The sequence below is a fragment of the Meles meles genome, chromosome 11, assembly GCF_922984935.1.
Source record: "Meles meles chromosome 11, mMelMel3.1 paternal haplotype, whole genome shotgun sequence".
NCBI lineage: Eukaryota > Metazoa > Chordata > Mammalia > Carnivora > Mustelidae > Meles > Meles meles.
Genome location: NC_060076.1, coordinates 13,259,408 through 13,282,187, shown reverse-complemented (window position 1 = coordinate 13,282,187; position 22,780 = coordinate 13,259,408). Strand labels below are relative to the sequence as shown.

Genomic DNA, 22,780 nt, shown 5'->3' with positions numbered 1-22,780 from the left:
CTACTTTTTAGCCCTTTTGCACTTGGCAGGGTCATGTGATAAGTCCAGGCTGAGGCACTGAAGAGCCCTACATCATTCTCCAGTGTCTCTTCCCCTGACATTGTAACAAACTATCACAGAGAATGGACCCTCCATCATTCTGGGTCCCCAAGTGACAAGATGGAGCAGACTTCCTGGTTCCAACCCTCACTGCTTATGTAGGGTGAGTGAGAACTTGTTTTTGGGTTAGGCTGCTGAGGTCTGAGGGTTCAATTTTCTTACCCAACATGCCATTTGATACATTCTTTCCCTGTTTAGATGAATCAGAGTCAATATCAATGCCATGACAAATTCAGGTTTTGGTACCAGAGAGGGAGTTTGTAGGCAACATACATGCGGGGAAATAGGAGGAATCTAGAATCTAGAATTGGTTTCTAAGCCTTATTTGGGTCTAAAGTCAATTTTTTTTTTAAAAACCACATTAGTATTCAGAGACAGGTTTCTGGCAGCCTGTGAAATATAGTAGTAAACAGTTACATTGTCTCTGATTGACTGAGGGGCCCATCAAAGGCAAAGTATATGATAATGATGGCTCTTATAACACTTACTTATGCGCCAGGCACTGTACTATGCACACATGCTAACTTACTTAATGAAATGAAGGACATAAAGAAATCAAGGACCAACAAGCAGGTGAAGGGGCTGTATCTAACGGCACTAGGGAGCTTAAAGAAAAGAAACATAAGGCCTAACTAAGTTAAAGTCTGTTTTGTGACTCCAGCTCCCACCAGATAGCCTTGCCCTTCACGGTTGTAGCAGGTTCTAGCCCCACTGATGGGCCCCGGCTTTCGGTCTTCAGTGCCACCTCCCCCCTCCTGGGCTTCTCTGGGTCTCGGGTTAATCACAACTCCTCAGTTTCCTCACTGTCCCATCTGCTCCTTAGTGGTTCTATCATTGTGTAACCAGTTCTCAAATTAAAATCCCTCATTTGAAACACCCTGATTGTCCTGATTGGATTCCGATTGATAATAGTTCCTAAGACTAGGAGCTCTGATATCAATTAATTTTTGCTGTATAACAACCATCCAAACCTTAAGGGCTGAAAACAATGAGGTCTTTTGCTTATGGGTCTAGGGCCATTTGCTGCGGATCTGGGCTAGGCTTAGCTGATGTCAGCTGGGAGAGCTCGCAACTGGTTAGTAGGTTGGGCTAGTTAGTAGGTTGGGTCTGTATTCACATATCTGGCTGTTGGAGAACATCAACTGGGGCAATGTAAAATGGACATGATACTAATATTCATTGTTGTCAACTATCCACCAAAGGCCCTAAGAAATAATCTCTCAAAGTGGGATTCTGATTTCCTGCCCTACTGTGGGTTACTACTGTGTCGTGTAGTGACATCACAAGTCTTTAAATTATTTTATCTCTATTATGGCTTGGTAGGAAGTGTACATTGAAGAGAAGACTTCAGGACACTACATAGGTGCTGTACTCACCATTGTGGCCATAATAAGTACAAGGTCTTCGAGATGGGATTGCTGCTTCTGACTTTTTGGAGAACTTACAGAAATAAAATGAGAACTCCAAAAATTGGAAATCTCAGGTCAAGGCATGGACAAGACCAAGATGGTTCCTTTGGAGCCTGTGTATTTGTGTATGTGTGTGTGTACGTGCGTGCATATGCATGTGTACTTGTAGTCATAAGGCACACATGGCTGAGAATAAGGCCCCAAATCAAATTGTGTGATACACATAATTAGAATGTAAGTTTATTTACAACTTCTAAAAGTCTCTTGTGTTGGTGGGAATGCAAACTGGTGCAGCCACTGTGGAAAACAGTATGGAGTTTCCTCAAAAAGTTAAAAATAAAACTGCCCTACAACCCGGGATGCCTGGGTGGCTCAGTCGGTTAAGTGTCTGCCTTCAGCTGAGATCATGATCCTAGGGTCCTGGGATCGAGCCCCTCATCAGGCTCCCTACTCAGCAGAAAGCCTGCTTCTCCCTCTCCCACTCCCTATGTTTGTATTCCCTTTCTCGCTATCTCTCTTTCTGTCAAATATATAAATAAAATCTTAAAAAAAAAAAAAAGAATGAAATCTTGCCATGCTGTGGATGGAGCTAGAGAGTAAAATGCTAAGCAATACAAGTCAATCAGAGAAAGACAAATACCATCTGATTTCACTCATATGTGGCATTTAAGAAACAAAACAGAGGAACATAGGAGATAAAAAGAGAGAAGGGGGGGGAGAGAAAGGCAAACCAGAAAACAGACTCTTGACAATAGGGAAGAGACAGGGTTGCTGGAGGGAGGTGGTTGGGGGATGGGCTAGATGGGGGATGGGCATTAAGGAGGGCACTTGTTGTGATGAGCACTGGGTGTTATATGTAAATCGTAAGTCACTAGGTTCTACACCTAAAACTAATGTTACTCTGTATGTTAACTAACTGGAGTTTAAATAAAAACTTTAAAAAGCCTCCTGTTAAAATAAGAGAATTTGGAAAGACTGGAAACCCTATACTTAGAATGAAAGCATTTGGGTGGATTCAGATGAATCTGAGAACTTATAATTCTACTCCTCAGCTTCCCTTGTCAGTGGAAACAACCCCTCCTCTTTATTTCTCTGAGAAAACAAGTCTTTTCTTGCTTAAAGACTCCATAAAGATCTCACCCAAGATAGTTGATTTATAAGGTGATGTCTATTCTCATTGCCTGAAGACCTAATACCTAGAGTCAGAAATCAAGGTCTGCTCCAGTAGGATATAGGTACACTAAAAGAATTTAAAGCTCTTGCTAATCTGTGTTAGTAGGGAACCACATGTGAGGATGGATTTTTATGATATTGGATTGAGAGGAATGAAATATAATATTGGATTGAGCTGAAGTTCTGAAGTTGTTGAAATAGGTACATTTGATATCTGATATTTGATAAATCCTGATATTCTGGATTTAATATGTTGTCCTAGTCAGCTGTAAGTGGTTCTAAGAATTTTCTTGGGTGTTAACTAAAATTTGAATTCAGTGGTAACCTACAATGAGGCTGAGATGCCATAAGTGTTTTGGCATGATGTAGAAGAAATCCAAACATTTAGGGAGACAGAAATGTTGAAGTGAATTTATTGGGTTCACACCATTCACCTTCCCCCAACTATGCTCCTGGACATGGTGGGGGACTCAGAGGACTCTCTTTTTCACTAAGTTATTGAGAAATGAATCAGTGTGGGGAGATACTGATATTGAAATGGACTCCCAGATTTCAATGAGAATTATGGGATTTCCATTATTGGAGAAACCCTAGCCTAGTGAGCAGAAACATGACTTGAATTGTCACAGTAACAAGTTATGGTACCTCATTATGTTTCCATACCTAAGCCAGTTTATAGATCTGGAGTCTCTTGACTGAAGAGGGGTCTATGTCACCTCAAGGAAGGACCTGTTTCATTTAGTACGATAACTGTGTCCTTGGAGGAAAATGCAGAATTGACACTAGCTCTGAGTTGACAATTTCTAGTCTAGAAATAGCATCATGATCTACTAAACAGAGGCGTATGGAGAATAGGGGATAAATTAAATTTCACCCCTGAGTTTATCTCACAGTGGTCCCATCATATAACAGAGCCTCTCTGTGGTTTCTGAATTCCTGACTTCATGGTTGGAATATATGTATTTAGCAACTAGTAGAGTAATACTTACATTAGTCTTTGACTCATGGTGTAAGGGCGAACATGGTAAGAAGGGGCAAACTGAAGCCAATGGAAAAATCTCTCCTACTAAAGTAGTAAATCAAGTTATATAATAATACCAACTCCCTGCGGCAATTGTAAAGATTAGTAGAACCATTAAAAACAAACACTGCAGGTTGTCAATTCATATCACACCCTTGTTTAATAGCTAATGATATTAGATTAAGATGAATGGAATATAATATTGGATTGAGCTGAATTTCTGAAGTTACTGAAACAGGTACACCTCCCTGAGATTTGTTAATATCTTTGCTTGTTTGGCCAGCATAAAAGACAGACACATTTGTAGAATGCCTGGCAATCATCATAAAGTTCGAGTGGTAACCTCAATGAAAACTACTTCTCCTGGTGTTGTATCTTTGCAAGGGCAAATGAACACACTCCCTGGTATTTGGTCTGCAGGTGACAGATGTTTTTCCTTATACCAGTTAGTATGGATTATCCAAAGCGGTTTGCTTTTACCTGGCAGAGACATCAGTAAACCTCAGAGTTACACAGAGTCTCCTGTGTTTTCATAATACAATCCACCTAACCACCTGGACATCTTACAGGCTACCATTGTTAACACCATGCTGAGCATTTTGAGCAGAAAGGAGCAAGAATCCCAGATGTCATGCTAATACAAATGTATGCCAGGAAGAATTCAGGGGCCAACACATCAGTGACATTTCTATGGAGCATGTAGGGTTATTGGCTCTAGGCAAGTTCTTGCACTTTGCACCACTTACCAGCAGAGTGTGTATAAAGCTTATCAGAGTGTGTATAAAGCTCAGTGGGACCTTTCGGATATAGGAGGCAACATATATTGTACTTGAGTGCCACTCGGACCTATATATTGAGAAACCAATACCCTGCCCATTTTGAGAGAGACCCAGGGCAAGAGAAGGCTCTATGTAAAACAGTCTGCAGAGCAAGGATCTGTGCCCCTTACCAGGTTGAACTGGCAGATATAGGCACTAAATAGAGCATTTTGCATAGCCAGGTAGACAATGAATACTGAACACAACGGGATTCTAAATTTACTTCGACTATGACCTCTCCTACCCACCATGAACTTAATGCTTTCTGATCCAACAAACTAAAAGCGTGGACATATGCTGCACTGGAACTCATTTCTATGAGACTGGACTCAGGCAGATTGAAAAATTGGTGACAAGAAAGTCCGAGGTCCTTTATGGGCTTCTGAAATGGGTACAGAGGGTAAGGAGGTGAGTGTCACCTGACAATACTCACCACAGAGCAATCTTAGTAGAGGGGGGGTCTCAGTGATCAAGTAGAGAAAAACTTCTGTGATGTTAGCCAACCTCTTTTTGTAGTCACCACAGTGCTTCCTAGATGACACATGTACAAAGTGGCCTTGGGGGCAGGGATGGAGGCTACCCAGTGACTCAGTAAGATAGACTTTCCTCTCATCAGTGATGATCTGGCTTTCTCTGTGGCTAAATGTGCAACCACCCAACAGCAGAGGCCACCCTGACTACATCAGATGACTCCTTTCTTTGAGGGACTGTCTGGCCGCTGGTGGCATATTGGTTATTTTGGATCTTTTCCATCAGAGGAGGAGAAGAAATTTGTCCCTAAGCAAATATATCCTGGGTACAGATATACCTTCCTTTTCCACAGTGCCTCTGTAAGTACCACCACTTATGGATTTACAGAATGTTTTATTCACTGCTTCTGACAGAATGTAGATTTTATTGTCAGTTAAGTGCAATGATAGGTTCCTGTCCATGGAACTCCTAACCCAGAAGCAGCTAACTTTAAGAAATGGCCTAAAGAAGAAGCAGTTATAGTATGAGCTATAAGGCAACATTTGGTGAAGTTGGGAGTTCTGTCCTAAAGGTTTGGGATATATCTTAAAATAGTGGTTGCTATATCATATTGTCTTCCTCAAAGCCAGAATGCATGGATCCTGGAACTTGGAAGTAGAGATGTGAAGCTTTCTTTTACATCAAATAATCTATGGGACAATTTTCACTTCCTTCTCTGCAATCTTGGGCTCCGTGAGTTTGGAGGTTCTAGTGCACAGGGAAACAAAGTGATGGTCCTGTTGAATTGGGATCTGAGACTTCCCTTGGCCATTTTGCCTTCTCATCATGCTGAATCAATAGCCAGAGAAGGGGGTCTCTATCCTGGTTCAGGGAAGAGCACAGCTACCAAGATGACAGCAGGTTGCTGTTACACAATAGTGGAATGAGGGCTATAGATAGAATTCAAGGTGTTCCCTGGGAGCCTCCTAAACCATGGCAATCCAATGACTGAAGACCCACTAAGGACTCAGATCCCACAGGGAAAAGGTTTATGTCATCTCACTAGTAAAGAACCCTGTTCAGCTGAGCTTCTCGCAGAGGGTAAGGAACATAAAATTGGTGGTAGAAGAAAGAAGTGATCAATATGAACTTGAGCTTAGAACTGGCTACAGTGGGGTGCCTGGGTGGCTCAGTGGGTTAAAGCCTCTGCCTTCAGCTCAGGTCATGATCCCAGGGTCCTGGGATCGAGTCCTGCATCGGGCTCTGCTCAGCAGGGAGCCTGCTTCTCCGTCTCTCTCTTCCTGCCTCTCTGCCTACTTGTGATCTCTGTCTGCCAAATGAATAAATAAAATCTTAAAAAAAAAAGAACTGGCTATAGAAACGAGGACTATAGCAGGCATGTATATTTGTATTATAAATGTAAGTATGTGTGTGTGTGTATGTATATCTTTTTATATGTTAACTAGTTATTTTCCCTTCTCCTCCTGCTTTTTTTTTTTTCTTAAGGAGGAATGTTAGTTATTCTTTTCTTTACAATTTAGATCAGAGTTCACCAAACTGAAGAACCACATATAGTCCCAAGGGAGAGGACCTCATGTCATCTTGGGTTCCTGGACATGATGAGGGAAACAATGTTGGGTGTTACTTTGTGTTTCACCCTTTTGGGAAGAAAGTGGTTGCTTATGCAAAAGTTGATTAAATTCTGCAAGGCAGAAACATGAATTGTTTTATGGGAGTTAGGCATGGGTGGAAGAAGTGTGGGTGCTTTGTGACAAAATGGGTGAACTGTGGTAGACACTTGTCTGTTTACTGTCAGATTCCTCTCATCTTTTCTGTGCTTTGCTCACTGTGGCAGTGACCTACATCTCCCAGATGCCCTTGCATCTGACTAATGGATAGCACTGGACAGTGGAAAACAGGCAGACAGGATAGGAGAAGGAGGAAAGTCTGTATGTTTCTCTCTTGTCTTTAGGTGACATCTTTAACAGTGACTGGGACTCCTCTCTTTATTGTCCCCACTTGGGCCTGGCAACTCATGCTAGGTTCTAGCTCTTTCTGGACATTCTACAATTTTTCCTTCAGCCTTAGGACTGCTACTGCCTTCATTTAAAAGAAAAAATTATGGGTTGCTCCACTCTCTTGCATACTCCTCAGGTCTGTTATTACCTCTTTTATGTGTCCAGTTCTCTGCGTTAAGTCCCCACTGTTTAAAATACTGAGAATAGTAGTATCTGTTTTCCTAACTGGACCCTGACTAGTGATAAAATCTGTGTGTATGCATGTATGTGCACATGTGTGTGATATAAATCAATTTGTATAAAACACTATGTAAACATGTGAGCGTGAGAGAGAGAGAGAGAGAGTGTGTGTGTGTGTGTGTGTGTATTCATGTGGTAGGCATGTAATGCCTATAAAAAGACTATTGAAAGGTAGGTTTTCAAAGGGAGAATAAAGGGGGGGCTTTCAATTTTCTCTGTATCTTGTTTATTTTCAGTTAGTTTTTACAACAAACAACTTTGTAGTTTTAAAACTAAAAATTCAAAAAATTTTTGAATGACTCAAAGTTTCCTAAGTAATGATCTGTCCATCTGGTGGCGACTTTAACATCTTTAATGTTGTACTTAGAGGGAATATTACTATTCTTGCATTGACTTCTTAACCACACCTCTAGACAATCCCCTTTCTTAAGCAATATGAGAAGTGTGTATCTGCATGGATCAATAAAAATATTTCAGGTTTGATTTTCTGGTGAGAGATTCTATTTTGTTCAATGTGGTCCAACAAATAGTATTTCCTCAACACTCACACAGGATATGAAGTCTCTGTATCTCCTTCTGATGTCAGTATGTCCATTCTGCAACTGCTATGTCCACTCTTACACAATCCAAGATCAATATGAGGAAAAGTATGAGTATACTGTGTGGGTGGCCTTGCCATTTTTGTTAGTGAATTTTTTTTTTAGTGCTAAAATTTATCAAGTGCTAATTTCCTCAGGAATAAGATATGATGATGCTCTTAACTTCAGCAACCTGAAGGAAGTGCTATATAATTACACTGTGACCCTAAGATTTTTATAATCCTTTTTAGCCCAGTAGAGTTTGATGTTGTGAATAAAAGGAACATCCGTTTTAGAAAAAGCCCAGCAATATTCCGGTGATAAGACTTTAGTGGGTTTGTGGAGAAAGAAATACTTGTTTAAGTGACTTTCATCATGCCAGACTGCTTCAATGCTGTTTTTCTTGTCGCTCATGATTCCTTTTAAGCACTCCCTGGCAATATTGAGAACTTGAGTGGGTGTGCCAGCAAATACAGCAGCATGGTACTGAAAATCTCCCATACCAAAAGGCATAAGAGACTATGGACTCTGAAAAACAACCTGAGGGTTTTGAAGGGTCAGGGGTGGGAGGTTGGGGGAACAGGTGGTGGGTAATGGGGAGGGCACGTTTTGCATGGAGCACTGGGTGTTGTGCAAAAAGAATGAATACTGTTACGCTGAAAAAATAAAATGGAAAAAAAAAAAAGTATATATGCTTCTGATAACTTACTTCTTTCCTATGGCACTCCTGTAGGGTCTTCCTTGTACCAGTAAGCGTGTAACTGAGCTACTGACTCCCCCAGAGTCTCCAATCCGTACTTCCTGATGAAGACTTCATCCACGTCCATGCAGAAGAGAAAATCAACTTCATATTGGGTATGGTCTTCAATGTGTTCACTGATAGCCTTCATGCGCATCATACTGATATCTTGCCATTGCTTCTCTCGCTTGATTTCAAACACTTTGATTGAACGGAGGCGACTCAGCTGTATCCAAGGCATTATGGAGAAGTCATCTATCAGGACATAAATTATGACTTTATGGCCAACCATGAAAAACTTATCTGCAGAGAACATAACTTTCTTCAAATAATGGTCAATGTATCTGTGAAGCAAATACGAAATGACTGAGTTCATTGTCTTACATTTTGGTGAAACACATACTACTTAAGTTATCCTGGCTGTAGTTTGTCCAAACATGCTAGTAAGCAAACCAAATATTAGAAGAAGTACTTCTTGAGTTGTAGTTAAGCGGTGTAAAAGCAAGTGAAATAATTTGCTTTTCCTCTCCCTGACGGGGTTCTGCGAATTATAGGAGAGAAGAGGACTTCCTCACGAGGGGGAAATGAAACTTGGTGAGGTCAGGAAACAGCATCGAGCCCAGGGCAAGATGACAGCCAGAACCTTCAGGGTGATCAGAAAAGAGGGAATTTGCTTTTCAGGTTGTAGGCAAGAAGGTCTTGGGGCATTGCAAGAGCAGTGAGTGATGTCTGTGGCTTGCTTTATGAGGAGTCAATTACGCAGGAAAGGTCGCAGGTAGCCTGGTCAGCTACCACTATCTGCACTGACTCTCTTGTTTTGCCTCATGGCCTTTAATATAGCGCTAAGTTTGCGGGATTAGAAAACAAAACTTTCTCATTTCTGGTCCCTCCAAACAGTGAAAATTCTCAGAACAATAAATGGCCCAAGATAAATTTTAGAAAGGACGGGCAATCATACACGCCTCAGCCTCAAATAATGTTTATATAATCATTAAAAAAAGTTCTGAATATTGACCCAAGTTTTAAGAAACATAGCGGATGGAGTTGGGAGAAAACTTTCTAGTTTGGATTATCTAAAATATCTAAATAATTAAAACAAGATAAATTATGAAAAATATCACTTAAAATAGTCTACTGAGTTGGAAACTAACAATTCAAGTGCAAAGAAATACAATTTATCCACATTTTTTATGGTTCATGCTTTGGTATTACGTTTCAGAAATCATTTCCTCCCCAAAGTGGTGAAAATATGCTCCTATGTTTTCCTCTAGTTGCTTTATTGCTTTAACTTTCACATTAAGTTGGTTGTCCAGGTGAATGAATTCTTGTGTATGACATACTATAGGGCTGTTTTTGTTGTTCTCGGCCTTTGATAGTAATCCTATTCGCCAGGAATGCCTGGGACTCACCTGAGCCCTGCTACTTGTGGCAAGACCTCCCACAGACATTTCCCTTACAGAGCCAATGTTGGCTGGACCAGTCCTGGTGGTTCTTATTACACTTGCAAGATGCGTCTCAGGCACAACTACCAGAGAACTTTGAAAAAATGAGATTTATTACTCACAAGCGCTGGAGGGTACAAGGTAAGTGCAGGGTCACAGAGCGAGGTCCTAGGTAGGGAGAGAGAAAGGGGTACCTTGGAGGTTCCACCTTTATTGGGGTCGGGGGTGGGGTGCCTGGGGTTTCACAATTTAAAACCTAATAGCAAGAATGAAAGCACAGGAAGGAAAACGCAGGGTCACTCAAGTGGTCAGTTTTGTAGTTTACATCAGGCCTCTCTTTCAAAGGGGAATTTCATGGGAGGGGTGGCCTGGCTCTTTACCTAGTTGTCTAGCTAGTGACCACGTCAAGACTGGCAATAGGTTTATCTGAGCTGGATATCTTTGACATGGATGTCTCAGTGATCAAAAGCTTAATGGCGGGCATTTACAAGAAAAAAAGTTTATTGTCAGGCACTCTCACTATAATGGCAAACTTTTTTTTTTCAATTTTAAAAAACTTTCTATTTTGGAATGGTGTTAGATTTATAAAACAGGTGCAAACATATTATGGAGAGTTCCCATATGTGCTCTACCCACCTTCCCCTACTGTTAATGTTGTCTATAACCGTGTACTAGGAAATTATCAGTGGTTAAATACTATAACTAAACCACAGATTTTATTTTGATTTCACCAGTTTTCCCCCTAAATGGCCTTGCTAGTTTCCAGGCTCCAATCCAGAATACATATTGCATTTCATCATGATGTCTCCTTAGGCTCCTCCAGGCAGTCTCAGTTTCTCTCCAGTTTGGGTCTTTCTGATGTTTTCTTAGGTACAGTTAATTTTTAATACAGTCACATTTATCAACCTTTTCCTTTATGATTAGTATTTTCTGTATCTTGATTAAGAACTCCTTTCTTGTCTTGATTTCACTAAGATACACTATGGTTTTCCCTTTAACCTTAGGTCTTCAAGCTACCTGGGAATTACGTTTGTATACGCTTGCCATATATACATGCCATAGAGGTACAATTGTGTTCTCGTGCTGACATCACCTCTCTCCAGCCTCCTTGTGGAAGCCTTTCCCTACAGACCCACAATGTCATAGCCATAGCCACAGTCTTTCACTTCTGCATGGTGTGTGTATGTTTTATTATACTGGCTTATTTGTTCATTCCTGTTGCAAATATTCATGTCTAAATGCTCCATATAGATACTTTCTTTTTTTTTTTTTTTGAGATTTTATTTATTTATTTGATGGATAGAGACACAGCGAGAGAGGGAACAAGCAGGGGGAGTGGGAGAGGGAGAAGCAGGCCTCCTGCCGAGCAGGGAGCCTGATTCAGGACTCGATCCCAGGACTCTGGGATCATGACCTGAGCTGAAGGCAGATGCCCAACAACTGAGCCACTCAGGCAGCCCAAATATAGATACTTTCAATCTATCCTGTTTTCAGTCCCACCTATACTCCTATTTTCACAGGCACTTGATGCCATTAATAACTGAGATTCTCGGTGGTTCTTTAACACACACGAAAGGGTTTTTATGAAAAAGTTAATGAGACTTTGGTTTCAGTGCCCCTTCATTTGCATAGGACTCTTTAAGACTCAGTGTGTTCTACCAAAAGAGGGTGGGAAGGAAGCAGAAGCTCCATTTATGTCCTGAAAGTAGGAGCATTGCCCTGGCATGGGGCCACTCATTGTGCCCTCTTACAGATCCTGGGGCAGCAATGGAGACAGATCAGAATAGATCTGGGAAGGAGGTACACAGGAGCTTCTTCTGTAAGGATTCTTCCCTCCCTCCTTCCCTCCTTTCCTTCTGTTTTCTTTCTTTCTTTTTTTTTTAAGATTTTATTTATTTATTTGAGAGAGAGAGTGTGAGTAAGAGAGAGAGCACAATTGGGGGGAGGAACAGAGGGAGGGGGAGAAGCAGACTCCTCACTGAGCAGGGAGAGACTGATCTGAGGCTTGATCCCAGATTTCAGGATCATGACCTGAGCCAAAGGCAGGTACTTAACCAACTGAGCCACCCAGGAACCCCTGTGTTATTTTCTTTTTAAATATAAATTACTATCAGGGGTGCCTGGCTGGCTTAGAAGAGCATGCAGCTCTTGATCTTGGGGTTGTGAGCTCAAGCCTCACATTGGGTGTAGAGATTACTAAAAAAAACAAAACCAAAAACTTACAAAATAGGTCTATTTTAAAAAAGAATAAAGTACTATCAATATTTAATAATGAGTTACTATAAAGTTGATAAAAATCAAAATTTTATTTTTATTTATTTTATTATTATGTTCAATTAGCCAAAATAAACATCATTAGTTTTGATGTAGTGTTCAATGACTCATAAGTTGCATATAACACAGGTGCTCATCACAACATGTGCCTCCTTAATACCCATCACCCGGTTTCCCCATCCCCCATCTCCCTCCTTCTGTAACCTTCAGTTTCTTGTGATTTGTCTCCCTCTCTGATTTCTTCCCATTCAGTTTTCCCTCCCTTTCCCCATGGTCCTCTGCACTATTCCTTATATTCCACATATAAGTGAAACCATATGATAATTGTCTTTCTCTGCTTAACTTATTTCACTTAGCATAATACCCTCCAGTTCCACCAATGTGGATGTAAATGGTAGATATTCACCCTTTCTGATGGCTGAGTAATATTCCGTTGTATGTATGAACCACATCTTCTTTATCCATTCATCTGTTGAAGGACATCTCAGCACCTTCCACAGTTTGGCTATTGTAAATGAACACTGCTGCTATGAACATTAGGGTGCATGTGTCCCTTCTTTTCACTACATCTGTATCTTTGGGGTAAAAGCCCACTAGTGCAATTGCTGGATCATAGGGTAGAGCTCTATTCTTAACATCTTGAGGAATCTCCATACTGTTTTCCAGAGTGGCTGTACCGACTTGTATTCCCACCAACAGTGTAAGAGGGTTCCCTTTTCTCCACATACTCACCAACATTTGTTTCCTATCTTGTTAATTTTTGCCATTCTAACTGGTGTAAAGTGGTATCTCATTGGGGTTTTGATTTGTATTTCCCTGACAGCTAGTGATGCAGAACATTTTTTCATGTGTCTCTTAGCCATTTGTATGTCTTCATTGGAGAAGTGTTTGTTCCTGTCTTCTGCCCATTTCTTGACTGGATTATTTGTTTTTTGGGTATTGAGTTTGAGAACTTCTTTATAAAAATTTATAATTTTAATGGGTAATATGTAAGTTGTTCAACTTAATACTTTTTTGTAACTTTTTGGGTATGATTTTGATATGAGGGCAGCACTTGCTTCATAAAATGAATTGGGAAGTGTTCCTTTTTCTTCGATTTTTTGAAGATTATGTAGAACTGATGTTAATTCTTTAAATATTTGGTAGAATTTTCCAGTGAAAACGTCTGGGCCTGGAGACTTTAGGAGTTTTTAAAATTATGAATTTTATTTCCTCAGCAGATATAGGGCTATTGAAACAGTTGGTTTCATGTCAGGTGGGTCGTGATAGTGTTTTCAAGCTCCTATTTCACCTAAGTTTTCAAATGTATGTGTGTAGCGTATAGTATTCTCTGATTATTCTTTTGATGTCTGCAAGGTATGAGGTGATATACCCTGTTTCTTTCCTAATATTGGTAATTTGTTTCAGATTTTTTTCTTTGCCAGACTTCCTGAATGATTGTGAACTTCACTGATTTTTTTTTTTTTCAAGGAAAAAGCTTTTTGATTCTTTGATTTTTCTCTATGGCTTTTCTGTTTTCAGTTTCATGGATTTCTGTTCTCATTTTTATTATTTCCTTAATTCTGTTTACTTTGTCTTTATTTTGTCCCACTTTTCTTAGATTCTTGAGGTGGGATTATTGATTATCTACCATTCTCTACAATAAAAAGCTTGAATGTAAAGGACATTTGGCATTACCTACCTTCCTACAGCAAATACAGTCAATCCCACAATAATTTTATGTTTTTCATAATACTTTTCCAATATTTCTTTATGAAAAAGTGCCGTCCCACACAACTGGAGCTGACCAGTTGGTGGTAGTCAGGTTCATGGATTCACTGTAAGAAAGACATAAGAATTATGAACAAGGGGCGCCTGGGTGGCTCAGTGGGTTAAGCTGCTGCCTTTGGCTCAGGTCATGATCTCAGGGTCCTGGGATCGAGTCCCGCATCAGGCTCTCTGCTCAGCAGCGAGCCTGCTTCCCTCTCTCTCTCTGCCCGCCTCTCTGTCTACTTGTGATCTCTCTCTGTCAAATAAAAAGAGAAAAAAAAAAAAAAAGAATTATGAACAAGATACCTTTTTTTTTTTTTTAACAAGATACCTTTTAATAAAACTTCAGTAGGTGTTACTAAAGTATAAAGCCTGTGTCTGGTTGCAGCATTTCCTTACTCCTAATCCAAAGTCTTGATTGTTATGATAAACTAGAGAAACAGCTTCTCAGAAATGACAAGATCATTACAAAGGTACATTACAGATTAGTTATACTGTGATTCCAAGATCCTTGAGGACACAGATAAAATGTCACCCAAAGTCTAAAGTAAGAATATCTCCTATATTTGGACAAAATCCCCTGGTGTTAGGCTTTTCGACATTAATTATTTTCAGAGACCATATTTTGAAAAATGACCTTTCCAGTTTCATATTCTAAGATGCTGCCAGGCTACTATTACTGCATACTATCAGAAACAATTTTGTGAAAACTCTGGAAGGTAGAGTTTTAGAGCAATCAAGCAAAAGTTAAATCAAGAAAAGAATGACAACACAATCGGAGAAGGAGAGCTTTGTGGGATTTTAATTTAGCCTTATACCACTCTCTACCAGTATGGCAGTGGTACTGAAAACAGCAAACCATGTCCTCAGTGGAGTACTGCTTCTGGGGAAGAAGAATGGATCTAATTCCAAAGAAATTGTGTTTGTCCATTTTGACCCGAGGGTTCCTCAAGGGACTGGACTTCTAGTGCTTTCCTTTGTTTTGCTTAACTCAGAACTTTCTCAAAATGGAAAAATGGGTAAGTGGAGGGCAATCCTTGAAAATGTTTTAAAAAGGAACAAGCCCCTGACACCTGAGGCAAGAAATTACAGTTGGAATAAACACTAGATGTGCTGAAAGCCTGGGAAGAAACGTTTGGAAGAGAGTTCTTTGAAAAGTAAAGCCTTTGACAAGATCCTATGTATAATAAGGAATTAGGAAATCCATGCACATGTTCAGAGCAGGTCACATGCTCAGAAAAGATCTCTGAAGATCCTAAGCTTTCACCTCTGGATGATATTTAGACTCAGTGAAAACGGGAGGTAAGGCTAAGGTAGAGTTGTAAATAGATGAGCCGTGTTGAAGGAGGACCAAAACACAGAACCAATGCTCAAGGACTGTGTAAGAGGGTTCATTTCTTCCTTCTTCTTCTTCTTTTCTTTTCTCTGTTCTTTTCTTTTCTTCTTCTTCCTCCTTCTCCTTTTCCTCCTTCTCTTCATCTTCTCCTTCTTTTCTAAGAGCCCTCCAACCACCACCATCACCACCACTCTGGCTCTAGTCATTTAAGAATATCTCTGTCAAACCACTAGCTGACCACAAACCAAAGGAACAGAGACCTCCCAGACCAAACAAGATAAAGAATACAGTCTAAAAATAGTTTGGAAAAGTCACTAAAAAGACAAACAACTACAGTTCACAGTAAGCAAGAACAGCTCTAGGAGGTAAGAGAATCTGTCTTCCAAAGTGATCACATTATAATATACAAAGTGCTTAGTTTTCAACTAAAAATTATGAGGCATGCAAAGAAACAAGAATGTATGGTCCATTCATAGGGGGGAAATTGACAAAAACTGGGGAATTGACAAAAACTAGGGAATTGCAGACATTGGACTTACTAGAACCAGACTTTAAACCAACTATTTTAAATGTGCTGAAAGAACCAAAGAAAACTATGGACAAAGAACTAAAGGAAACCAGGAAAGCAACAGCTTAACAAATAGAGAATGTGAATAAAGAGATAGAAATGATAAAGGGAGCCAAATAGAAATTCTGGAGCTGAGAAGTATAATAGTTAAAAAAAAAAAAAAAAAGAAAAAAAAATCAAAAACCAAACTTGTCATAAGATTTCAGCAGCAGATTTGAACAGGCAGAAGAAAGAATCAGATACACATAGAACATTTTAACCAACAACAGAATACATATTCTTCTCAAATACACATGGAACGTTTTCAGGATGATTATATGGTAAGCCATAAAGCAAATCTCGATAAATTTAAGATGGCTGGAAACATGCAAACTATCTTTTTCATTGACAATGGAATGAAATCAATAACAAGAAAATTTGGAAAGTTCACAAGTATGTGGAAATTGAACAACACACTCTCAAACAACCAATGGGCCAAAGGAAAAAAAAAAACCACAAAAAGGAATTAAAAAATACAATGAGATGAATAAAAATGAAAATATGACGTACCAAAACTTACAGGATGCAGTGAAAAGCAATACTCAGAAGGAAATGTATAGCTGTAAACATCTATATTAAAAAAGAAGAAAGATATCCTATCATAACCTAACCTTCCACCTTAAGGAACTAGAAAAAAACAGCAAACTAAACCCAAAACAAGCAGAAGGAAGAAATAATAAAGACTGAAGCAGAGACAACTGACCTAGAAGAAGAGAAAAAATGATAGAATTAATGAAGCCAAAAGTTAGTTCTTTGAAAAGATCAACAAAATTGACAAATCTTTTTTTTTAAGATTTTATTTATTTGTCAACAGAGAGAGAACACCCAAGCAGGGGGAGCAGCAGGCAGAAGGAGAGGCAGATAGAGGGAGAAGCAGGCTCCCCGCTGAGCAAGGAGACCCTGATTGGGGAAAAAAAAAAAAGCAGAGGGAGTTAAATTTTATCAGCAGGTTATTTGGAATCTGTGTAAATGAATATATGGTTTTCTCCTTTGTTCAATTGTTGGGTTGAATCATCATCCTGAGTACAAGGATATGCCTTACTTGTCTCGTTAGTGGGATCCTGCGCCAGTTACTAAGCTAGCATCTCTCATAACTGAACCCACCACACTATACTTGGCTTTATTGTCCTGAGCTGGGACTCTGCAAACCGCATTTCTGCTTTGCCAGCGGGCACTCTGGGCGGCTCTGCTAACAGAGGTCACTGGAGAAAAATTACAGGCCTAGAGGAAGAAGGAATTTGCTCTTTCCTGTTTCCAGTGAGCTCCTTGCCTACCTCCCGTTCCCTCAAATCCCACACCCCCATATCAGCAGTTCCTTCCCAGACCAGCAGTTGAATCCAGATTTCAGGTTTTCCAACACTTAAAAACCTAGCCTCACGGTGCCCTTCCCTAGAAGGCTGATTCCCTGTCCCAAGAGGCCTATCAAGAGCTGAGAGATACCAGGATCAGTGGAGTGCATCAGAGTTTAAGCTCAAGTTACCTAGTTAACAACTTTGTACTCATTAACAATTCTTCGTATTAAATTCCCAGTTAAAATAATTCTGGTGCTTTCTGTATCCTGATTAGATTTGAAAAAAGTTAAGGTATCACGGGAGGAGAGTCACAGACCATTATCCAATCATGATCTTAACTGGACATCTCCTTGCAAAGTTTTAATGAGGATAAGTCTGGAGATGCTGCAGCACCAGGGAGACAAACAGGAGGGTGTAGTAAGAAGAGGAAGTCAGAGAGGCCAGAGGGAAGCTGCCGTGTTAAAGTGAGAAGTGTGCCGATGGCCCACCTATCTGATTCGGGCTTTGGTTCCTTCCTTGGTGAAATGAGGAAAATCAACCAAAAGATCTTAGATACACTCTTCACACTTAGACCTGACACAGTTTTAAGGCCTTTGGGTTTCTGTCATTCTACATTCTCATTTATGGAGACTGGGGGCCCTAACGTCCATCCCCAATGCTTCTTGGTCACTGCTTATTTTTTTAAAACGTAATCAAAGATCCATCTGCCATCTAACAGTTGGAATGCCATTTGTAGTATTGTTGCCGTCTGTTAACTTCTGAACGATCTATGGGTCAACCTCACATGTGTTTGATTTGGAATTCTTACCTGGGAGAAAACCAGTCTGATAGCTTTAATTCTTTTGACTGAGTATCCACAGACCTATCAGGAGGAATAATGCAAAGAATCACAATGTATCTATTTGAGTTTGTGGTAACTGAGTGTCTTCCAAATCATGAGCTATGTTATAATCCGACAAAGTGCAAGATAAGCGTGCAGCAGTACAAAAAGCAATGATCAACTTTGATGGGAGTGGCAGGGAAAATCATGATTTCTTATCTTGACTTAAGTCGCGGGGCTGCCCAGAAACCTGTGTTTCCACAATGCTCATTCTCCTTCTTCTCATTGATAGAGAAATCCCCATCCTCACATAAAAGCTCCCTCAGTCTTCTGCCACCTTGCCTCCGAATTTATCTTGAGCACTGATTCCCCCCCCCCCCCGCCTTTTATTGCGATAAAAATATAACCCTACTTTCTGGCCTTAAATATCCTATATGCTCAGGAGTCTTGGTTTGAAGGGTTTCTCCTCGGCTTTCTATCTGATCAGTTGACATGTGTGCAGGCATTTTCTTGTGGCTTCAGATTTGTTTGTGCATCTTGACCTCTCCCAGGAACTGAAGACCCAGACATCAAATTGTGTTCTGGAGTCTTCTACTTGAGTTTGCACTGACGCCACTAGATGATGTTTAATGTGAAAATCATCCTGTCTTCCCAAAGTAGGTCCCTTTCATATGTTGCCTTATCACTTAGATTGACAAAGCAGAAGTTATGAGCAATGTTCTACACTCAGAGCACTCCCTAAATCCTGACCTCAAATCCATCATTAACCCCTAATGGCTGTACCTCCAAAACATCTCTCAAATCCATCCCCTATCTTCATCCTCTGCCACCACGTGACTTGAGATCACCATCATCTGTTGGGGCTATGGTAGTAGCCTTCTAATTGGTCTCACTGTTTGTACATTTTCAACAAGACTTTGTAGTATGAAAAATGTCAAAGGTCCACAAACTGAAAGAGAAGAATATAATGAACCCCCATATTCCCATCCCCTGTAATTAACACTGTGATTCCTTCTCTTACCTGTCCTTGCACTGGCCTTTTTCAACCCATTCTCCTATGTCCACTGTACTTCCGCTGTCATGTTTCTGAAGCTCCACTGTTCTATTTAATAGGGTTCATTGGCTTCCCAGTGTCTTAAGGATCACCTCTACATTCCTTAAATGGCCATGACATTTTGAGTGATCTGACCCTTCACAGTGTTCCAGCCACATCTCCTACCCAGCCCCACAATGATAACTTTCCATACTCACTTGCCCCTTTAAATTTCCTTAAACGTGCCACAACTTAAACCAGCTAATTCCTACATAGCCTTTAGGTATTGTGTTAAATATCCCTACCTAAGAGATGTATTGCTAGATAAAGTTGGATTTCCTTCATCAATACCTAATTCTTATGGAACACTTTCCTAAGTATTATTTAATTTAATCCACCCCTATGAGATAGGTATTGTCATTTTTATTATCCTCATTTTACTAGATAAGGAAACTGAGACACAAAGAGTTTTTATTATCTTGTCCAGATGCTCAGCAGGTGGAAAGACAAACATTTGGGCCTGAGTCCTTACTTCCTCCTTCCCATACACTCTAATGGCACCCTGGCTAGCCTGTCTTGGAGAGTTGATCCTGGACTGAGTTCAGGAGGGGATTGGGCAGCTGTGGAGCTGAGTTGTGTGTCATGAGTGAATACCAGTGTCCAGGGTGTTACTGAGACAAGGCCTTCTACACAGGCACCTGCCTCATTGACAGCAAAGCCTTTGGATACCAAGCATTAGTGTGTTAAGGCCATATGTGTGAGGTCTGATGCTAAGGAGAGCTGATATTAATGATGGAGTGATTATTAGATTGTGTTGCATTGTGTACATTTCACCAGAAAACGTGTTAAATCATTCTTTCTCCCAGCCTCTTCTGCATGTTCCCACCTTTGTCTAGGGGTTTTCCTCTTGTTTTCAGGTAGTTGAGAGTTACTGCCCCCTATTAGCCATGGCTCTATAGAGGGGAAACACTCTGCCCATGAAAACCATCTTACTGTATTATTTTCATGCACAGAGCAGCTCACCCAGATATGGAGTCACCATCCTGGTGAGAGCGTTGTGCACCATAGAACCACCAGAGACATAAAGCTCTTAGACACAACAAGCATCAGAAAGAAAGTTTCTTTTACTTCACTATGTGGGTTCCCATGACTCTAGGGAGAAACTGAAGAACATACTATGATTTGGCGTCTTGTGCAATTTTTAGGGAAGTTTTCCTCTCTGCTCATGTTCTGATAGTATGATTTTGTAGGTGGCCTATGGTTAATAACAATCTCCCAAGTTTTCTAACCAAAACTTTACTCCTATGTGATTTCCCAGAGCTTTAAAAGACCCACAATTCCTGGAAGCTGGGTTCTGGCTCCCATCACATGTTTCCCCTAACCAGTTCTCACTCCTAGTACTCTTAGTCCTCTGACCTTACATGAGCATCTCCAGCATATGTTTGCAAAGTTATTTTGGTTTACCCTGCCTGCAGGAGCCAAGGACTTGCAGGTACCCCACTGTCCTCTGACAGGTTTTGTTCTCAAAGAGGTCGTAGAGCATTTGTAAATAAGACTTACCAGCACTGGTATATCTGCGGTAGTTTCTTTGTGCTTAGGATAAACAAAAAGCATTACATTACTTTTAAACTTATAGGGGCGCCTGGGTGGCTCAGTGGATTAAGCCGCTGCCTTCGGCTCAGGTCATGATCTCAGGGTCCTGGGATCGAGCCCCGCATCGGGCTCTCTGCTCCGCGGGGAGCCTGCTTCCTCCTCTCTCTCTGCCTGCCTCTCTGCCTACTTGTGATCTCTCTCTCTGTCAAATAAATAAATAAAATCTTAAAAAAAAATAAACTTATATAAAGGGTTTCCACATTTAATTTTTTTAAAGATTTTATTTATTTATTTGAGAGAGAGAACAGACGGAGAGTGAGAGGAAGAAGCTCAGCAGAGAGCCCAGTGTGGGGCTTGATTGGAGGACCTTGAGATCATGACTTGAACTCAAAGGCAGATGCTTAACAGACTGAGCCACTCAGCACCCCGGGTGTCCACATTTAAGATGACTAGTTATACTCCATCAATCCATGCATTTTGTTACCTCATATTGCCAAATATTCAATGAACACATAATATTATGGACAGAATATTTTTGTCTCCTCAAATCTGTATGTCGAAATCCTAACACCCAGTATGATGGCATTAGGAGGTGGGACCTTTGGGACATGATTAGGTGATGAGGTTAGAGCCCCCATGAATGGGATGAGTAGCCTTGCAAAAGTGATACCAGAAGACTCCCTTGTCCCTTCTGCCATGTGAAGACACAGGGAGAAGGCGGCTGTCTATGGACCAGGACACCAAGTCCTCCAGCGCCTTGATCTTGGACCTCTCAGCTTCCAGAACTGTGAGAAATAAATGTCTATTGCTGATAAGCCACCCAGGGTGTGGTATTCCGTTATAGCAGCTCAAATGGAATAAGACACATGTTATGTGCCAAGTACATTATTGGTTGTAGAGAAACAGTAGTGACTGCAGTTAAGGACTTCATATGCTGTATCTTAAAGGAAGGAAACCCAATTCTTTGAGCTAGAAATGAAAGAAGAGCTAACTTAATGTCATTGAAATAATGGAATTTGCTAATTACCCATGAATCTTTCTACTTCTGTAAATATGTGGAGGGCAGATACCATACATAGTGCCCAAAGTCACCAATATTAGGGATGTTTCTTAAAGGTGCCACCTATTTAAAAATGACAGTTTCTCTAACATTTGCCAACTGCCATAATTACATGGTCACTATCTTGGTAGCTTAACATTGCTTCTCCTCACATGTATGAGCCTACAAAAATTACATTAGCTTTGATCACATTAGAAGCAAAGGATTTTTATGCTGAAGGATGTGTTTATGCTGATATATTTGAATGCCATTTGGATATTTTGGGGTATATTGGATTGATACATTTGGATGCTGATTTATTCAGGGGGTTAGCCTATCATCTTTCTGACAAACTAGATCCTTGCCAAACCCCAGAATAAAATATTCATTAATTTTTATTTATTTATTTTTAAAGATTTTATTTATTTATTTGAGAGAGAGAAACACAGTGAGAGAGGGAACACAAGCAGTGGGAGTGGGAGAGAGAGAAGCAGGCCTCCCGCCAAGGAGGGAGCCCGATGCGGAGCTTGATCCCAGGGTCCTGGGATCATGACCCGAGCTGAAGGCAGATGTTTAACAACTGAGCCACCCAGGTGCCCAAAATATTCATTACTTTTTAAAAAATTACCTGAAATGATACCATCTGTGCAAAGCCCATAGAAACAATAAAAGTAATAACAACGGAATTATTTTTCTTCCATACTTCATCCTTTCCTGAGAGGAAAAAGAAACAGATAGAAGTAGGTTAAATACAGAACAATGTATACAGAATGAGATGTGTTGAATTGTGATTCTCCATGACTTAAACCAGCTGATTTCATAGATAATGGCTAAGATTTGAGGCACATCCAGTCCTTGGATGTCTGTCAATATGAGAATAGAGTTGAGTCTGTGGAGAGATACTTTTTGTGGGAGCTAGCTGCCCAAAGTCTTGGGACGTTAGCTGGTCTAAGCTGACCTTGACACAAGAGATTTGATAATCTTCACTTGTCCTTTCTAGAGTGCACAGGGCTTTTCCTACAGAAAATAAAATACAAATGCCACTTCCCA

At 40.4% G+C, this 22,780-nt stretch overlaps 1 pseudogene; it reads right to left on the bottom strand.

The window, feature by feature from the left end:
- Positions 1–8,019: 8,019 nt before the first annotated feature.
- LOC123952542 lies at positions 8,020–22,438 on the bottom strand (annotated as a pseudogene).
- Between the last annotated feature and the right edge of the window lie 342 nt (positions 22,439–22,780).